This window comes from Stenella coeruleoalba, assembly GCF_951394435.1.
Source record: "Stenella coeruleoalba genome assembly, chromosome: 10".
Classification (NCBI taxonomy): Eukaryota; Metazoa; Chordata; class Mammalia; order Artiodactyla; family Delphinidae; genus Stenella; species Stenella coeruleoalba.
In genome coordinates, this window is record NC_137156.1 from 6,891,336 (window position 1) to 6,909,854 (window position 18,519).

Below are 18,519 nucleotides of genomic sequence, written 5' to 3' on the forward strand. Positions count from 1 at the left end.
AATCCCCACTCCCCCAAAAACCACACACACACATACAAGAAAAAGAACTCCTAGCTTTACCTGGATTATTTATTGGAGTCGGAACGTAAATAGAATTTACCAAGTAAATCTTTTATTAAGCGGTGCTCTGAGTAGCTGCAAGTCCAGCATTTCGTGAAGAGAAGATTTGCAGCCGCCAAACTGCCCAGGCATCTTTTGCTTCAGCAGTTGCGGAATGATTCTCCGAGGATCAAAAGCAAACGACATCACGTGGCTCCTTGCCAACTATGCAGCCACTGCGGGGCATCAAGCCTCACCTGTAGGGGAAGAAAAATCCCTGTTAGGGAGGAGCTTAGTATCAGTGACGACTGTTCCCACAGGGGTGAACGTACATGTGTGTGAGTATTTAGTCATCAAAAACCGGTATAGTAGAAAAACAGTGATAATTTTAGATAGTAGCTAAATATCAAGTTTAATGAGAATATTGAACAGTCATTGAATGACATTAGGCATGGGGATTCAAGGTTCATGCTTCTATATGCTAATTGCATTAGTTATTTTATATTTCTAATGACATATATCCACACTAGTAAAATTACTTAGATATTTTTGATAATTTTTAGATACATTTGTTAAGGATCAGTAAATCAGCATTTGTATTATTTTTCTTTTACGTTGCGGAAACAAGTAATTTGGTTGTTGGGAGTATCTAACTATACAATGAGGAGGTAATATAAAGGAATCTTCATACAAATATGGTGAGCTCACTTTAGAATCTGTGATCCTCTCCCCAAATACCACCAGCCTCTCTCCCAGAGGACTTTCTCTTTTTGGACTAAACTGTTCAGACACAAGTTCGTACAAGGGGGTCCAACTAATAATGAAAGTGGGAAAAAAAAAGCTGAAATTGTAGATTGATTATTTCTCGACTATCTTGACAAGAAATGACTTCTAAAGGGTTCCTTCTATTGCTTTCTTCATTGATCAGAGAGCTCTTACTTAAGGCAAGAAAAATTAAAAGTCCTCTCATTATCTCAGAGACAGTGTGACAAAGAAGAAAGTACATTTTCTGTGAAAGTAAAAGACCTAGCCCATATGCCAACTGTTTCCTACCTGTGGGATTTCGCTTGATTTGAGGGATCTGCTCTAAAAAAAATGGCCAATAGCACTAGCTTGGACTTGTGTGGCATTTTATGGTTTCCAAACATTTTCTCATGTAATCTCAAATATCATTTTTCCGATGAGGAAACAAAATATAGGAAAGACTAAAGGACTCTTCACCATCTAAAATAGTGGCAGATGACGGACTAGATGTGGAACACAAGCAGTTGTGATCTTCCCCCGAACGTTTTCACTAGATAAGTCTCCTTCTGTCACCTTCAGGAAGACAACAGTAGAAGACACAGCCTTTAAAATCTCTCTTTAGATCCTAAATCCTATGATGAAGGCATAAAAGGAGAATAGGTTCCTGAAAACTTGTGGAAGAGAAAAATTGTTCAATTTTTTATACATTTTTCAAAGATAATTGGGAGCAGACAATTGGAAGAGTTATGTGAGAACAAAAATGATGGACTCACAATTGACTTAGAAGCTGAAAAGAGCTTAATAACTGATCCAAAACCATAACTATGACTAAGGGAGCCTGAATAGGTGCTTCCCCTGCTTTTCATCATTGTCACCTTATATTAGTCAATGACATCAATATGCATCTACCTTCCAGGAGAAAGATACCCATATCTTCAATGTTTTCTTCCCCTTTACCTCTTATTCTATTCAGTCAGTTGTCATATTTTGATTCGTATACTTATCTCTCTGTCTCTGGAGTCCTGATGGTAATTCCAGGGTCAGTTGTTAAGTATCTCTAGTCTGAATAACTGAAGTAACTTCCACAATGCATCCCCTGCCTTTAGTCTATTACCAGTCACCTTCCGCCAAGTATAGGTCAAACCATATCGTGCTGGCTTTCACATTACCCAGGGCAGTGGTTTCCAAATTTGAGCGTGCCTCAGAATCAAAAGGACAGCGTATTAAAGCAGATTTCTGGTCCCCACTCCCAGAGTTTTTGATTTAGGAGGCCTTGATGGGGTCTAAGAATTTGCATTTCTAACAAATCTCAGGTGATGCCAAAGCCACTGGGTCCGAGACCACACTTGGCGAGCCATTCACCTAGAAAAATATATCCTAATCCCTAGCCCTACTTTACATTTCAAGCTATCCCTGTCACTAAGTCAATTCATACTCAAAATAATTGAGTCTAATGGGATACTTTCCATTTGTGTGACATGCCACACAATTTAACATTATAACATCTACTGTTTAGATAGCTCTGGTGTCAGGTGCCTGGGTTTAAACTCTGCCTCGGGACTCTAAGGGAAGTTTGAACTGGAGTGGTTTACCCAGTATTTTGCCTCTGAGTTTTCTCAGCTGTACAAAAGAGAAAATTGTATGTTCCCACCTAAAAAAGGCCTGAGCTCTTCATCCCTTGTAGACATTCAATTTATGTTTGCTACTGCTATCATTTATTGAGTTGCCTTTTAGATGCCAAGTTTTGGGCCATTCTCCTTCAGGTATGTTATTTCTAATTCTTACCATAATTCTGTAATGTAGCTATTTTTATCCCCATTTTAACATATGAAGGAGCTAAAGTTCATAGTGTTTAAATTTGTATCTGATTCCTCTATTAGTTCAAAGCTGTGTCTTTTTCCTTAGTCATGTTGACCCCTTCATGTCATCTTTGATCATGTCATTTCCCCCACTTCTCCATTTCTCAGAGTTCTGTCCAGTCAAGGCCAATCAAGAAGACTTCCAGAATTTGATCATCCTCTGGATAGACTTTGGTGGCATTTCCCTCAGAGCACTGTTCTCATTCTGCCTTGGTGTTTATTCAGCCTAAAAAGCATATAAGAAACTTTCTGGTGGCCACTGTTCTTGGAAACACTTCTACGTCCCACAGTGCGGGGGAAAATGAAGTGAAAATTTGAAAATGAAACTCTAACAAAAATCTAAATTAAAATTAAGCTTTACATGGCCTCTCCATTCACCATTTTGATTCTGATAATCTGAGTTGAAATTTATATTGTAATAAGAAAATGGCTGAATCCGCTAAATCATTTAACTTGGACACATCTAGTTGAATTTAGTCAGTTCAAATTCAGCCATTGTGTCAGTGATGGTTTGCATTCCCCCCTCCTCAGTTAAAGTGCATGGCTGGCTAAGGTGAAATGAAATTGAAATTAATCCCAGCAACAGCGATCTCCCTTTCTATTCTTGACACCCGAGGTTAGTACTTAAGTAAAAGTAAAATTTATTGTCTCTAATTGTTTGGATGTATTTGTTAAAAGAGCTTCTTGGTCTGATTACTATACTAAGGATTGCCTCAGGTCTCTTTCTTACTTTTTTGTAAAAAAATCTTCTAAACTGATCATCATTTCCCTTGCTTTTAAGTGGCAGTAGATACGTCGTTTCTTCACATTAGCTGTTTTAAGATACACGCTTTTAAAACCAAATTTTGGTGGGTTTTATTTTAAAATTATTTTATCTAAAGAACTGGGTCAGAGTTCACTTCTGTCGTAATCTTTTGCTTTTTAAAAAAACCTATATGCCTCTGATCTTTTACCTTTAAAGTCTAATTTGAGTTTTTGAGAAAACTCAAATGTCTTTATCGCGGGATTTATTTCTGATTTCTAAGACGTATAACGTGAACATTACATAGAATTTTACCTCTTTTAAAAAAGTTTTCTCTTACTTTTCACTGACTAAATTCTGAGTTAACGTTTTCTACATCCTTAATAGTAAGGAGCTCCCACAGTAAAGTCAATGAATAACACACATAGAACTTCTACATCCTGAAAAGAGTAATATATAGTATCTTGTATTCCAATTAGGTGGAACAAATATGCTACAATTTGTAATTATTATAGCTATTACCATTATTTTTAATGAATCCATTCTTGAATTAAGGTTTTCTTTGGCTTGTTCACAGTATTGTAAAGACTGTTATAAAAAATGAGCAAGGCTTTCAGCCATTTATAATAAAAGCTGAATGACTAAACAGACCTACATTTTTTTAATTTGCATTAATGAGTTCATCCCCAAATATCTATGCAATAATATATAAAATTAAGTTATAAATGTAGGGATGTGCTCCAAGTCACCATGAAAATCTGCATGCAAATGCATAATAATCACAAATCTACAATATTACAATATTAAAAAATACCCACAATTAAATTATCATGTGGAAATAATCATAATGTTATTGGAAACTCAATTATTGTGGCAACCCTTGTCGGGGAATTAGCAGAATATGGCAAAGGCAAGTCAGACCTGAATTCATCAAATATATATTATCACAATATTACATGTTCACTTCGATTCCATGCAAAGACAAACATCCTCTCTCACTAGTATCTGCTCAATGCATTTGTATTATTCATGAACAACTCTGTGATCTATTATACATACAAAACTGATTGTATGCTTCTTGCCGCGGGCTATGATGCAGACACACAGAATTAATTTTATTATACACACATGCATGATAATTGTGAAGGATTCGGTCAAATACCAAACTCTGTTCCTGTGCCCCATTATTGCACTTTCCAAAAAAAAAGGTCTAAGGTCAGCAGCAATTTCTCTTCCTGACAATGAAAGTCTTTGTCGTTTAGAGTAGAAAGTCCCGGGTACTAATGAGCCCCGAACTGTGAAGAATAGTCCACGTACTCCTCTCTACCAAAGCAAAGAAATAAGTGCATTTGTTTGAACCCTAAAAACTTTGGTCAAGCAACATCACTGTTAGGACTGTTTGGGAATTTCTGCTTGTGGCTGCTCTGTATCTGGCCAGCTCCCCTGCAGGGACCACTGGGTGAGGTCCTCTGACACTGACCAGGGCTAAAGCAGGATTCAGAGGTGACAACAACCAGCAATGTTAACACGGCTACTTCCTTCCTCAGCGAGTGTCCTTCCTGGTTTCACCACTTCCTCTGTACTCCTTATAAACGGTTGTCTCCTTTCCTCACTTGTAAATTTCCTGAAGCCCTTGTTTTCTTTGATTTTTCATCCTTCTGTCCCCTGCGCCTTGCAGAGGGCTAAGGATATAGGAGAAAATAAATGCTTTTTCATAAGATATTCCAGTACTGCTGTCTATCATAATCTTATTTTCTGGATTGTTCTATATTGTTCTGTCCAATAGAAATATAACACAAGCCAAATACAATTTTAAACTTTATGGTGCCTATATTTTTTTAAATGTAAAAAGAAATAGTGAAAATTAATTTTAATAATATTTTATTTAGCTCTATATATCCAGATTATTGTCCTTTCAACACATACTCAATATGAAAAATTATGAATGAGATAATTTACTTTTTTGTGTAAAACCTTCAGAATTTGATGTGCATGTTATACTGCCAAGGATTTCTCAGTTAGGACTAGCCACATTTAACTGCTTGGTGTCCACACATGGCCAGTGGCTGCTGGGTTGGACTAAGCAGGTCTATATGCTGGTAAATTCACTAAAATGAATTAGTTAAATCATTTTGTGTGTGTGTCTTCCAGATGCACTGATTATCAACGGCTTTCACTTTTCAATTGATTTTCTATATGCCATGTGGGTATGGCCTCAGATTCAGAGAACATTTTTTTTCTAATTAGAGCAAATAAAAATAACTTAAAAAATAACCAAATAATTTTTGGAAAACACTCTCTGTTGTTTTTGTCATAGACAACTCTTCTAGAGGTAACAGATGGGAATGTCAGTCTTACACACAATCCTCCAGTTGTATTGTCTGAGTAAAACATGTATATGGAAGAAAGTGCAATATCAGAGAAAGGGAGCATCATTTAGAGTCAGAAAAATCTAGGACAAAATCACATGTCTGCCCACTGAGCCATAATTCTGAGCCGTGGCTCCAAATCTATAAAGTGCCGTAACAGTATAGCTCTTGGGTGGATTGTAAAAGGTCAGTGAGATACAATGTGCTTGGGAGGGTGTCTGGCATATAACATTAGGCACTCAATAAATGTTAACTATTTTTATTTTTATCATTGTTTTTATGATTATTTAAAGACACCCAAACTGTCACCCACCTCTTTCAGTGGAAGTTTTTATAAAAAATAAGGATGGCAGTACCAGTCCTTTGGGATCCCAGCTGGAAAGCTGATCTATGGCAAATCGGGTAAATCTACGTGGAAGATCCACAAAGCGCATGTGCAGACTGTCACTTAAGTGCTTTTTTACGCTGATAATCTTTCCCTCTCTAGGTACAAACTAGCCAATACAGATTTGTTAAGGGATGTGTTTCAGGATCTTCACGGAGTCAGACCATCATAAAGAAAGATCTGTTGGAGGCTAATGAATAAAAAGGCCTCCACTTTATGGCAGATCTGTTGGTAACTGAGAGATGATTTGTGCAAAAACATAGGAGAGTCCCCTTGAAATGTACATACTTAATTTTCTTGTTGTTTTTAAGTCCTGGAATACATTGGAACATTCCCTTTTCTTTTAGAAGCACAGTTGCAGTATATGTAAGATGAACACTGTTAAGCCCTCTGTACATTTCTAATGCAACAACAGTGGATAAGTTTTCTGCTTCTTCACCTAGGACCACATGAGGAGAATAGACAAGTATTGACTGAATGAAGAGATCCAGTTTTTGAAAGCAGATGACCCTGGGAGACATTTTTGGCCATTTTAATAGGGAAGTTCACGTCCCAAGGGCTAAGTCTTACAATAATGTTCGCTGAAATTAGACACCTTTGTAATTCTTTTCTTCAGCTCCTTTAGAGTCTGAATCTGTCATCCCCTCCCTCCTTAAACTTTTGGCTCTTCTACATGCCTGAGAAAACATGCATTTGAAAAACAAATGTGCAGGGGGAGGGGGGTGGGGATGGGCCATAGTGGCCAGTGTTACAATCTGTGTAAAATCATGGATTTAAGTGGTGTATAGTCAAAGCTATTTTTTTCCTGTGTTTTTATAGGCATTAGCTTCAATGCGCTTAATCATGGCTCTTTGTACAGCATCTATAGCAACACATTCTAAAACACTGCCGATATAATGAGGCTTTTCTCAACAAGTAGCAACAAGATGATGGCAAAGGTGAAGCTCAAGGAGGAGTTTTTAGGAGGTCTTTCCTGGAACTTATTAGCTCCATAACTTTCTTGTGGGTTTTTTGGTTATTTATTTATTTATTTTTCGCTGCGTTGGGTCTTCATCGCTGCGCGCGGGCTTTCTCTAGTTGTGGCGGGAGGGGGGGCTACTCTTCGTTGCGGTGCACGGGCTTCTCATTGCGGTGGCTTCTCTTGTTGCGGAGCACGGGCTCTAGAGCACAGGCTCAGTAGTTGTGGCACGTGGGCTCTAGAGCGCAGGCTCAGTAGTTGTAGCTCGTGGGCTCTAGAGCGCAGGCTCAGTAGTTGTGGCACGTGGGCTCTAGAGCGCAGGCTCAGTAGTTGTGCCTCGTGGGCTCTAGAGCGCAGGCTCAGTAGTTGTGGCTCACGGGCTTAGTTGCTCCGCAGCATGTGGGATCTTCCCGGACCAGGGCTCGAACCCGTGCCCCCTGCATTGGCAGGAGGATTCTTAACCACTGCGCCACCAGGGAAGTCCCTGCTCCATAACTTTCTGACAAGCTTGTTTGTGGCTCCTCTAACTTTATGCAAACTTTGAATATATTTTTTAAAAATTCCTGCAAATTAATTTTTTTCAGTTCTTTTACTGAAAGAAAATAGTAGTAGTAGTGGAATTTAGAAGCTTCCATAACTTCTCCTGTGCCAGGTACACCATTTCTAGGGTCTTTCTTTATATATAGAGAGAGAGAGAGACAGCGAGAAAGAGAGAGAGAGAGTATGCTTTATTTTCTTTTTTAATTTTTATTTTATATTGGAGTATAGTTGATCAACATTTTAATTTTATATTGGAGTATAGTTGATCAACAATGTTGTGTTAGTTTTAGGTGTAAAGTGATTCAGTTATACCTATACATGTATCTATTATTTTTCAAATTCTTTTCTCATTTAGGTTATTACAGAGTATTGAGCAAAGCTCCCTGTGCTATACAGTAGGTCTTTGGTGGTTATTTATTTTAAATACAGCAGTGTGTACATGTCAATCCCAAACTCTTTCTAACCTCTTTTACTCTATGAACACCCTCATTTCTAGTTAGTCTTGGATAACCTAAGGCTTCTTAACAGCTCCAGACACTTCGATGTTCTGGGAGAGGACACACGTCAAGGTGCATGACATGGATTCCTATCAGAGAGGTGAGGCAGCTAATGGTACATTTGCATCTGTTGAATGGTATTTGTAAACCCTGTGTCTAGAATGTGGCTGCATTTTGATGAATGTGCTGGACTACTCCGAGAAAAACTTGTTTGAGTTGACTTCTTATGTTTCCTGGTTTTACTACATGAAACTGTCACGCCGTGAGGCTTTCTGTCCTCCTTTTTATTCAGTCTTCTTCTTAACAGTCTCTTCCATATACAGTCAGCTAGTAGTAACAGAAAAGAAAATTAAAATACACTTTCATTGTTGGCCAGAGTTTTTTCTTTTCTCTTCGAAGTCTAGCCCAGCGCTGTCTGTAAGAAATATAATGTGAGTCACAAATGTGAACCAACTCTGTAATCTGAAATTTTCTAGTAGCTACATTAAAAAAGAAAGAAGAAACAGAAGTTAATTATAATAATGTATTTTATTTAACCAAACATATCTGTTATTATTGCAACGTGTGCCCCGTATGAAACAAATATTAGTGAGATACTTTACTCTTTTTTTTTTACTAAGTCTTTGCAATCCTGAGTGTATTTTATACCTGCAGGACATCTCACTTCGGACTAGTCACTTTTCAAGTTTTCATGAACATGTGTGGCTGCCCCATGGCTACCATATTTGGCAAGCAGCTCTGACCTAACTCTGAACTGCAGAATACTGCTACCAATAAACGAAACAAAAGCTTTCTTTTCACGAAGTCCCACTGCTGAATGCTGACTGACGTTTGAACAAAGAAAATGTCCTTCTATTTAAAAGCATCGGAACTATTACTTTTCTAATAACGTGCAACCCTTGGGTCACTTCAAGCCATTTCTCATGATTTGCATTAGGTGTTCTTTGAGACACAACATTAGTCCAGTAATAATGAAAATGATATACTGTACTATTAACATTCTCAAATCTTTAAAGCAGAGTGATCTATGCCTGCAGCACTGTCCAGGCTGGCTAATTAAACAGCATACAGTTGTAAATGGCTGTTGTAGTCAGTTCCCTATTTAAAAATACGGCTCTGGGAAGTGCAGTTTATAGTGACAGGGGCGCTACCAGGACTGATCAGCTCTACACAGAGGCCGATGAGGCACACAGAGGAATTCTTCCTTGAGAGACTGGTATCTTGTTTTGTTGTTTGTTGTTTGAGGCCTTGGCCGCAAATGGGCCTCCTGTTGAATGCAGGCGGTGGGCCAGGGTAAGCCAGACACCCGTGGGCCTGAGGCTGCAGGATGGCAGTGCTGCGGGCATGGAATCAGGCCTCTTGTTCTTTCACATGTGAGTCAGCAGTCCAGGGCGACAGACCAGCTGTCCAAAAGGAGCACACAGGCTCCACTCCACCCCGCAGCCTCTAATCTGCCGTGATTCCTTCCTGAGCGAAGGGATTTATTTGGGTGTGTAAACTACAAGATGACTTGTCTCCGCGCTCTCTCTCCCTCTCTTCCTTTCTGCTGGAATTAGAACTAAATTATTTGCTTCTCCTTTCCTTTAAGCTTTTGTCCCACCACTAATAATCCAAGTCAGTCACTTCTCAGATTTTTTACACTCACCTTTCCTTTCTTTGTAGGGCAAGTGGCATTTGAATGCCTTCAGTTCTTTGAAATGGAGCTAAAAATGCAGAGGCAGCGACATTAACAGAGAAGGAGAGGCAACTTTTTTTGCACATTCCACTTCCTTTTAAAGAACTCACAGAGAAGACCTCAGGTAAACTTTATTAGCCTTACGAAAACCCTGGAAGTGAACTTAGTGACACTGCCTTCTCATTTGCAAGTACCATTCACCCTGTAATGATCTTTACATCATCAAGTATTATTTTCCCTACATCAGGGGTGTGTAAAATGGTCTGGCCACAATCATGGTGGCTGGCACGGAGTTAGTGCACAATGAATGAATGAGTGAAGGGGTGAGTGAGTGAGTGAATGAGTTACTGTCAACTCAGACTTTCTGGTAATCTCTCCTGAGTCTTCAACTCGAATTTTGATATTTTTAATATTGTATCAAAAAGTGTAAGGGAACTTAGATTGTAGAAACTAGGTTGTCCCACATTACTGCTTTTGCTCTTCCTCTAGATTCCTGAGATTAACGGGCAAGTGAAAATATGTTTCCCTGGATTGAGTATGAAGTAGAATTAGGATTGGAAAAAGTAGAAAAAGGATTGGATCTATGGTCCGAGGTTGAAACCATTGAAGAGGCAATGTAGCTGTTCGTACATGATAATAATTCCTCTAGGTATCTGGGTATCTAGAAATGCTATTTTTAAACATATATCTGGCTAAGTAGAGGGTTTGAGTTATCCTTTGCTTTACAATGCGTATAACTCACATTTACCTAAAGTTTCTATTTAATCTGAATAGTGCTATAGAATAATGTATACTACACTCTGCAGTATGACTCAGCCAGCAGTTGCTAAACCTTGGGTGTGTTCTAACACACAGCTAGCTAATACCTCAGCTTGCCTGAAGGAAGAGTGAGCTGGTCACCAAACAGGAGCCCTGCAGTAATTAGATGAATAATACAGGATCAAACTCCAACTGTGTTTTGTAAATACATTCTGGATGATCCTTTTTGAGCAGAGTGGAACTAACTGCAGTAGTTCAAACTGTTAGAACTGTCAGGGTGGCCACATTTGTATACTGGAGGATGTGGTCAAATCTAGAAATGACACTGATTGTAAGATAGCCTCCTACAACAGGCCTTCCCTGCCAGCGACTTTGCATAGTTTAGCAAAGGAGAATCGTGAGATTTCCACTAGGGATTCAGTCAGTCTGATGCAGATGGAGATTGCTGTGTAACATATGACTTAAGATAGCAGTAAATAGCAGAGGAGAGCGAAGATTGAGAAATAATATTTAGGGACTGGGGTGATGAAGCATTGAGTGGTCCATTGCCCATTAGGATCTTCTCTAGGATATCCTGTTTAGAGTTAAGTCAATTCTGAAGGATGTATAAAACCATCATTTGTGTAATAATATCAAAAATAGATACAAAACACGTTTAAAACAATGCCCAAATATTCAGGAGACAAGCACATAGCCTCTACTTTTGGCATTAGACAAGCTATTTTCATGAAAATCATTTAGCCCAGTAACTAAATAAATAGTTCATTTTTCAAAGCAGATATTATGACATTACATCGACATAGGAAATCCAAAATAAAGCAGAATGCTTGCATCACAGTGCTCTAGCCTATTAAGATACTTCTTGTTTGGAGCTATATTTTAAAACTATGTAAGAAATTTAATCATATTCTAAGTATCACTTTCCCTAACTTATAAGTAATAGCATTTAGTGGGATTGGTTCTAAACGTTTACTCACCTTTTTTGTGCAGTTCATTTTTATACAAGGCATAAATAAAATTAGCATCCATATAATTGGGTGTCTGAAGGGAAATGCTGAACTGCAATTTCCTTGGAGATCAGATGAAACAAAATAAAAAAGTATGTATACTGTGATTAGTACGATTAGTCATATGCACAATCAGAGGAGTAAGAAATTTTATTTTACAGTTATCCAGTTATCTCCATTTCTGATAATATTCATTGTTCTGTCATATCAGCTCTTGCCCCATTCCACCCTCTTCTAAATATCATCAAGTAAACCATATTCAGATCATGCTGACTTTTCTCAGTAAAAGTTCTTATAGAGATGATTGTTTTCTCCTTTGTGAGAATGTGAACCTCTAAACATTGACTAAACTTACTTGGGCATATATTTCAAACCACGACTAAATGTAGTGATATATTTTAAGTAAGCAGAAGTTCAGAATAATCTCAATATTCCATAGCCCTTACCATCAGTCTCAGTAAAAACAGATCAATGGAAAACAATATAGCGGAACAGCAAACATATATACTGAAACGTTATTTGTAGATGATTGCTATAAACGTTAACACCTATCATATAGAGAGAGGTATACTGAAAATAATTCGATTTTACAATAAGTACACTGCTTCCTGGAAGAAAGGTAAACTGAGTGTTATAAATATATTATTCAATTGAAATCAACACAACAAAGCTACTTCCTAAGTGTCTCATAGTTCCAAGTTTACACTGAAAAGGAAAATGTCCTTTTGAGTAATTGAACTAAAAATCTAATGGACTTGATAGATGCTTGATAGTAACCAAATGACATCAAATCATCTTATTGATTCAATACAGATTTCAGTTAACTAAATATTTTATGTATGTGAGAGAAAAAGAATCGAAACATGAAGTGAATGGATTGGATGTTTTGGAAAAATACAGATCAGAACATTATCATGATTAGCTATAACATTTTGGCTCTAACATAAGACATGGACTGCACCAAAGCCATAGGCGTATCACCATAGAAACAGAAGTCCCACTATTATTTCACAAAATTTCCGCATTAGTACCCCATTATTTTTCCGCATGCATTAAATCCCTTTTATCTTCATGTGACAAATCCACAATTATGCCAAGAATATGAGTCATATCCTTAAATACCACATATTCATGAAAGAATCTTCAGAAAGCAGAAATTTAACAGACTATTAGGGGGAAATTTTTAACTTGACATTGAGTAATTTTTCTATCAGAAGTATTTGTTTCCTCTCCTTGGACTTCTGAGATTCTTTCTCAGAGACTTGCATGGAAAATGTCAAGAATTTGTAGCTGAATAAATAAACAAAAGACAAGATAGATGAATCAACTCCTCAGGCTCAGGATGGTGGCCTGTGTGATGTTTCAGTCTTGGAGACTGCCGACATGATATACTTACATATTGCAAAATGATTATCACAGCAGGGTTAGTTAACAACCTCTATCACCTTGTAAAACTATTGACTTTCTTTCAATATGTAAGAAATACACAGTCTTTAGAACAGAATGCCATGATAAGTACTCAACAGAAAACAAATAAGTAAATCCACATATAGACATATTGTAGCAAAACTGCAGAATGTGTGGGAAAGAAAACCAACTAATATCCTAAAGCATTCAAGGAGAAATACGTTACCTATAGAAGGAGATGATTAGAATCAACATCACTCTTCTCAACAGACACCAGAAATTAAGAAATCATATCTTTAAAATGTTCATAAAAGCGACAAAAAAATAACGTCTTAATTTAGCAAGCTATTCAGGATGAACTGTCATACAAACATAAGAGCTAGCTTTGTTTCCTCTTCCACAACATTTTCCTTCCTGAAGAAGTCAATCCTAAAGCCATCTAGACGGGGCTGAGTAACACCAGGCGAGATGTGGGCGATGGAGAACGTGGGTGGGTGGCACAGGGTGTCAGTCAGAGCAGAGTGACGAGAGAGTGGACATGGGGCAGGGGAGGGTGTGTTGGGCAAATCGGGAATAAGAAACCAGGACCCTAGCAGAGTGAGAAGACTCCAGCAGAGTAAGGAGGGTGCCCACATGGAGAGGGGAGCTGTCCTGGTTGTCAATGAAAAGTGTGCTGAGGAGGGCATCTGCACTGACTATGCGAGGTGGTTATATTCAGGGGAATTGACAAAATAAGTAAACGTATTAATTCTAATGGAATCCATGTTTCTCACTATTAGAAAAGAGTTATAAACATGGAAAAAAGGAAGGCAAGGATGAACTTCATGGTTTTGGCTTAGAATGGAATCTATACTCCTGATTTTCTAGGTAGACTGATAGATAAATATTTTTATATTTCTATCAGCTAGGATTTGATCAGAGAAACAGAAACACTAGGAATGACATAGAATAAGGAATTGATTGTGGAGATTTAACCTTACGCAATCATGGGATTGGGTTATGCAATTTACGTACGGCCATTGCTTCTACCTCTGATGCTGGGCCAGAAGTCGGCAGAGCAGGCAACAGGAAAGGAACATGGTTGTGAAATGGGGAAGGCAAGGCAAAATTGGAACCCGGGTGGTTGAACCCATGTCTGCCTCTCACTGCCTCCAGTACTGACGCTGAAGTGATCTGTAGGAGAAGCTGACTCCCCTCATCACAAAGATAAAGATGCACCTGACAGTTCCAGCAGGAGGCGCTGTGGATTCTGATGCTGCCTCATGCCAACCGGATGAGAAGGCAGATTTTCAAGAATGTTCTGACACTATGCCGACCTTCCGATCGTAAACGTGGCTGCTCTTTCCCTTCTGCATTTCAGATCTCACTCAAATTTATCCTGGGGCTAATCCTACCTCAGAACCATACAGAGAAAGGAATTCTGGGAATCAGAGTTTGAACTTAGGTAAGGTGAAACAGTACAAAGTCATCACAATCACAGAAGGAAAAGAGCCATGTTTTATAGAGAAGCCTGGAAGATAGCACTTTAACCAAGGGACCATCCTGAACATCACCAGTCATGAAATAAATTGAGATTGTGTGCCCCCTGATAGGATGCAGTGAGAACTCAGTATCTCTCCTGAAACATTCCTGTCAAGGATTGTAACCTGAATCTATTGATGAGAAAACATCAGACAAATCCAAATTAAGGGACATTCTTCAAAATAACTGGCCTAATAAGGTTAAAAATTGTCAAGGACATAAAAGTCAAAGAAAGAGTCAGGAACTGTTCCTGACTGAAGGAGACAAAAGATATGACCAAATGTAACTCAGGATTTTGAACTGGATGTTTTGCTACAGAGGACATTCTGTAACAATTAGGAACATTTGAATGAGGTCTGAGGTGCAGAGTGGTAATATTTCAATGTTAATTTTCTGATTTTGATGATTGCATTGTGATTACGTACGAAAATGTCTGTTTATGAAAATATACACTAAAGTGTTGTGACATCAGCTTGGCAACATACTTTCAAGTGAGTCATGGAAAAGTCCTTGATACTCTACTTTTGCAACTTTTTGATAAATTTAAGATTAATTCCAAATTAAATTAATAAAAGGGATGAAATCAAAGTACTAATAAAAATAGTAAACATTTATTCTGTTTGCCATATACCAGAGACTGTCTTAAGCCATTTATGTGTATTACCTTATTTAATTTTCACAACACTTTTAACCTAGAAACAAATGTTATTACACTTTTACACTGACACACAAATGTTAATTTCGCAATGTCATATTGCTAATAAGTACATAGTCAAGTCTGAACCCAGTTTGTCATCAGAGTTCAAGCATTTAATCCTTACACAATACTCATATCTTTCAAGTAAAATGACTGAGAGGGATTACCACCGTGAAATCCTCAATGAAGAATGTATTTTAGTGAGAAGAAATAAAGTGGACATAAGTGTGGGATAAAAGAAATAATAGTGGACATAGAAACTGATAGAATGAATTGATAAATACAATGAGCTATGTACTGTGAAGAAAAAGTGTTTAAAGAAAAACTCTAAATAACATGATTGTTTCAGATTTCAAGGATTTTCAATGTATGATTAAAGAGTACTAAGTTCCTTCTGATGTCAAGAAGGAAATATTTTAAAATATTGAAAACCCAAATGTTTTGTGGAAAAATTAATGGTTAAACGTGAATATTAAAATCTTGATGAACCCTTAAAATAAAGGAAAAATACTCTATACCTTTGGGAATGGCAAATGGACAAAAAATACTTAAAATTTATCAGTGTAAAAAAAGGGCAGAGAATGAGAAAAAAGAAAAGAGGATGTTAATGAAAAAACTAATGTAAAATGATAAAATTAAGGCAAAATATATTTATCATTCAATAAATTTAAGTGGGTTAAACTCATTCACTTAAAAACAAATATTTTATAATGGGTTTTAAGAATCTAGCGCTCTATGCTATTTACAAGAGATATACCTACATAATCAACCTACATAAATCTTGAAAACAAAGGGATGAAAAGAGGAAAAACCAGATGAATTCCAACAAAATTATTACAGAACAGTCTAATTCTAAGAAAGAGTTTTGAGAGTCGTAGAAAAACTAGATAACTATTAAAAGAGCAATCTACCGGAGGTTATAGTAGTCATAATCTAGTAAGCACATAAAAACATGCCTTTAAAATGTGAAGCAAAACTGACAAAATGACTTAATTCTAAATCATAGTGAGAAATTTTAACACACATCTCTCAGAAATTATAGTTCAAGTAGATTTTTAAAATGGTAGTGAAATAATTTGAACATTATAAATACATTTAATCAGATTTGTGATATAATATGTATATGTATATATCAAGCAAGTATAAGATATTTCTGCCATTTCCGTTGTGTTTCTGTGGTCTCTTTATGTGTGTTTCTGTGTATAGCTATATTTATATCTGTATCTATAGATATTTCCTATGACAGAAGTATAATTATAAATTAATGTGAAAAGGATGGCTGATGCACTTAATGGAGTTGCAAATGCTTTTTAGCTCTAGAAAAAAAAATTTTTTTGAACTATATTTTTACCTAACACCATGCATGAAAAGTGTGGGTTTTTATCTTAAATTTTAAAAAAGCTTTATCAGTATATTACATAAACGTGTATATGTACACAGACATCCATACATATAAATAAGGAAGGTAGAATATTAACAATAAAAAAACTGGGGAAAATATGCACAGGTGTTCTTTGTACTCTTCTTAGAACTTTTGAGTTTGAGATGATTTCCAAATAAAAGTACTTTTAAAGGCAATGCGGGGGACTAAAGAGTAGCTACAGACTGAGGAAGAAAAACAATATAGGAAACCAAGAAAGGACTATTACCTAGAAAATGTAAAGAGGTGTAATAAGTCACTAAGAGAAAGGAAAAAAGCCCACTATAAAACTGAGCAAAGCATATGAACAGGCAATTCAAACAATAGGAGAATGGAATGGTCAATCAGAGTGTAAAAAGGTGGTCAATCTAACTAATCATAAGGGTATTAAAAGAAGAAACCCTTTATCGTTATCCCAGTGATAAAAGTTGCATGGTTAAAAAGAGAACACCAAGAGTAGGAAAGAAAGTCATGCAGTCCTAGTGGAAGAATAAATTGGTACAACTATTATACATTGGGAAGCAATCTATTATTCGCATGTGCAGAAGGAGGCAACTCATTATTGCCAGCAGAATGCCTCAGACGTTGTAAAATGAAGGGAATGCCCTTTTGCAAAAATGAAATGCCAGCTCTCTGGGTTGACCCTCTGGAGCAAGTTTTGGATGCTGGCTGTTTTCTGCACCCTTCTGTAGCAACCCTTCGGGACAGCATAGATGCTTTGCACAGCTGGCCCAATCACTGGATCCACACATCAGATAAATGTACATCAGATAACCAGATGCAAGCCAGTGACTCAGCAAGCCACTTGTTTGTTTCCAAAAACACAGACCTTTGTTTGCTGGGGTAAAGTTTTACATCAGACTATTTCAACACTTGTGGTGGCAGAATATCAAAACCACTCTTGCTGTGACACTTGGCCAGAGTGATGAAAGGTGGGATTTTAATGTGGATGCTTGACTAAAATAATAAGTTTCATCGTTGCCACTTTGTTTTGATATTTTAAGCACAAGTGGAAAACAGCAGAGGGTATTGTTTCTTTGGAAGTAGCACTCATGACTCAGTATTTTCAATGCTCTCTGACGCCTTGAAATTTCCCTTTGGTGACAATTTCATTCTCTGTAACAAGCAAGTATTCTTGTTGCGACAGCCCACAGACAGAAACTTCCCCTTATGGAAAAAATGTTTGATGTTGAATATTGTCATTCTCATGCATGTTCCTTTCATTCACACTAGTCTGAGTTTGCTTTCAAATATGCCTTCTTGGGGGCAATTTTATTAAAATGAACTTATATGAAGTATTATGTCATTATTTGCTACTCACTTGAGTCAAGCCGTTTGTTTCAGTTGCAAATTTTATTCAGAGCCAACAAGGTAACCTGTCTTGACCCTGGTGCTGGATATAATAATAATCAGTATTTATTGAACATTTATTATGTGGCAGGGATTGTTCTAACAGCTTTCTGTGAATTACCTCATTTATTCTTGCCAGGAACTCTATGAGGCAGATTCTATTATTATCCCATTTTACAGGTGAGGAAACAGTTGCAAAGGAAGTTTAAATCATTTGTTCCAGGTCACTCAGTTAGCAAGTGAGGGATCCAAGATTTAAACCTAGTCCGACTTTAGAGAATACATGTCTAACAGCTATGTTATTCTGCCTCTTGTAAAAATCAATCATATTTCATACCATCAATATAAAAAGTAGGCAGATTTTCAACCTAGCATCATAGTATGTAATAATTTTAATTAAGTGTACCATTTTCGCAGTTACAGTTTAGCACAATTATTGAACCCTTGGCTTCCCTTTAACCTCTCTCGAGTTCAGTCTGAAAATAAAATTGCACTGGAGATTAACACTAAAATGTCAGACTCATGGGTCTTGACAATAACTAAGTTGTAG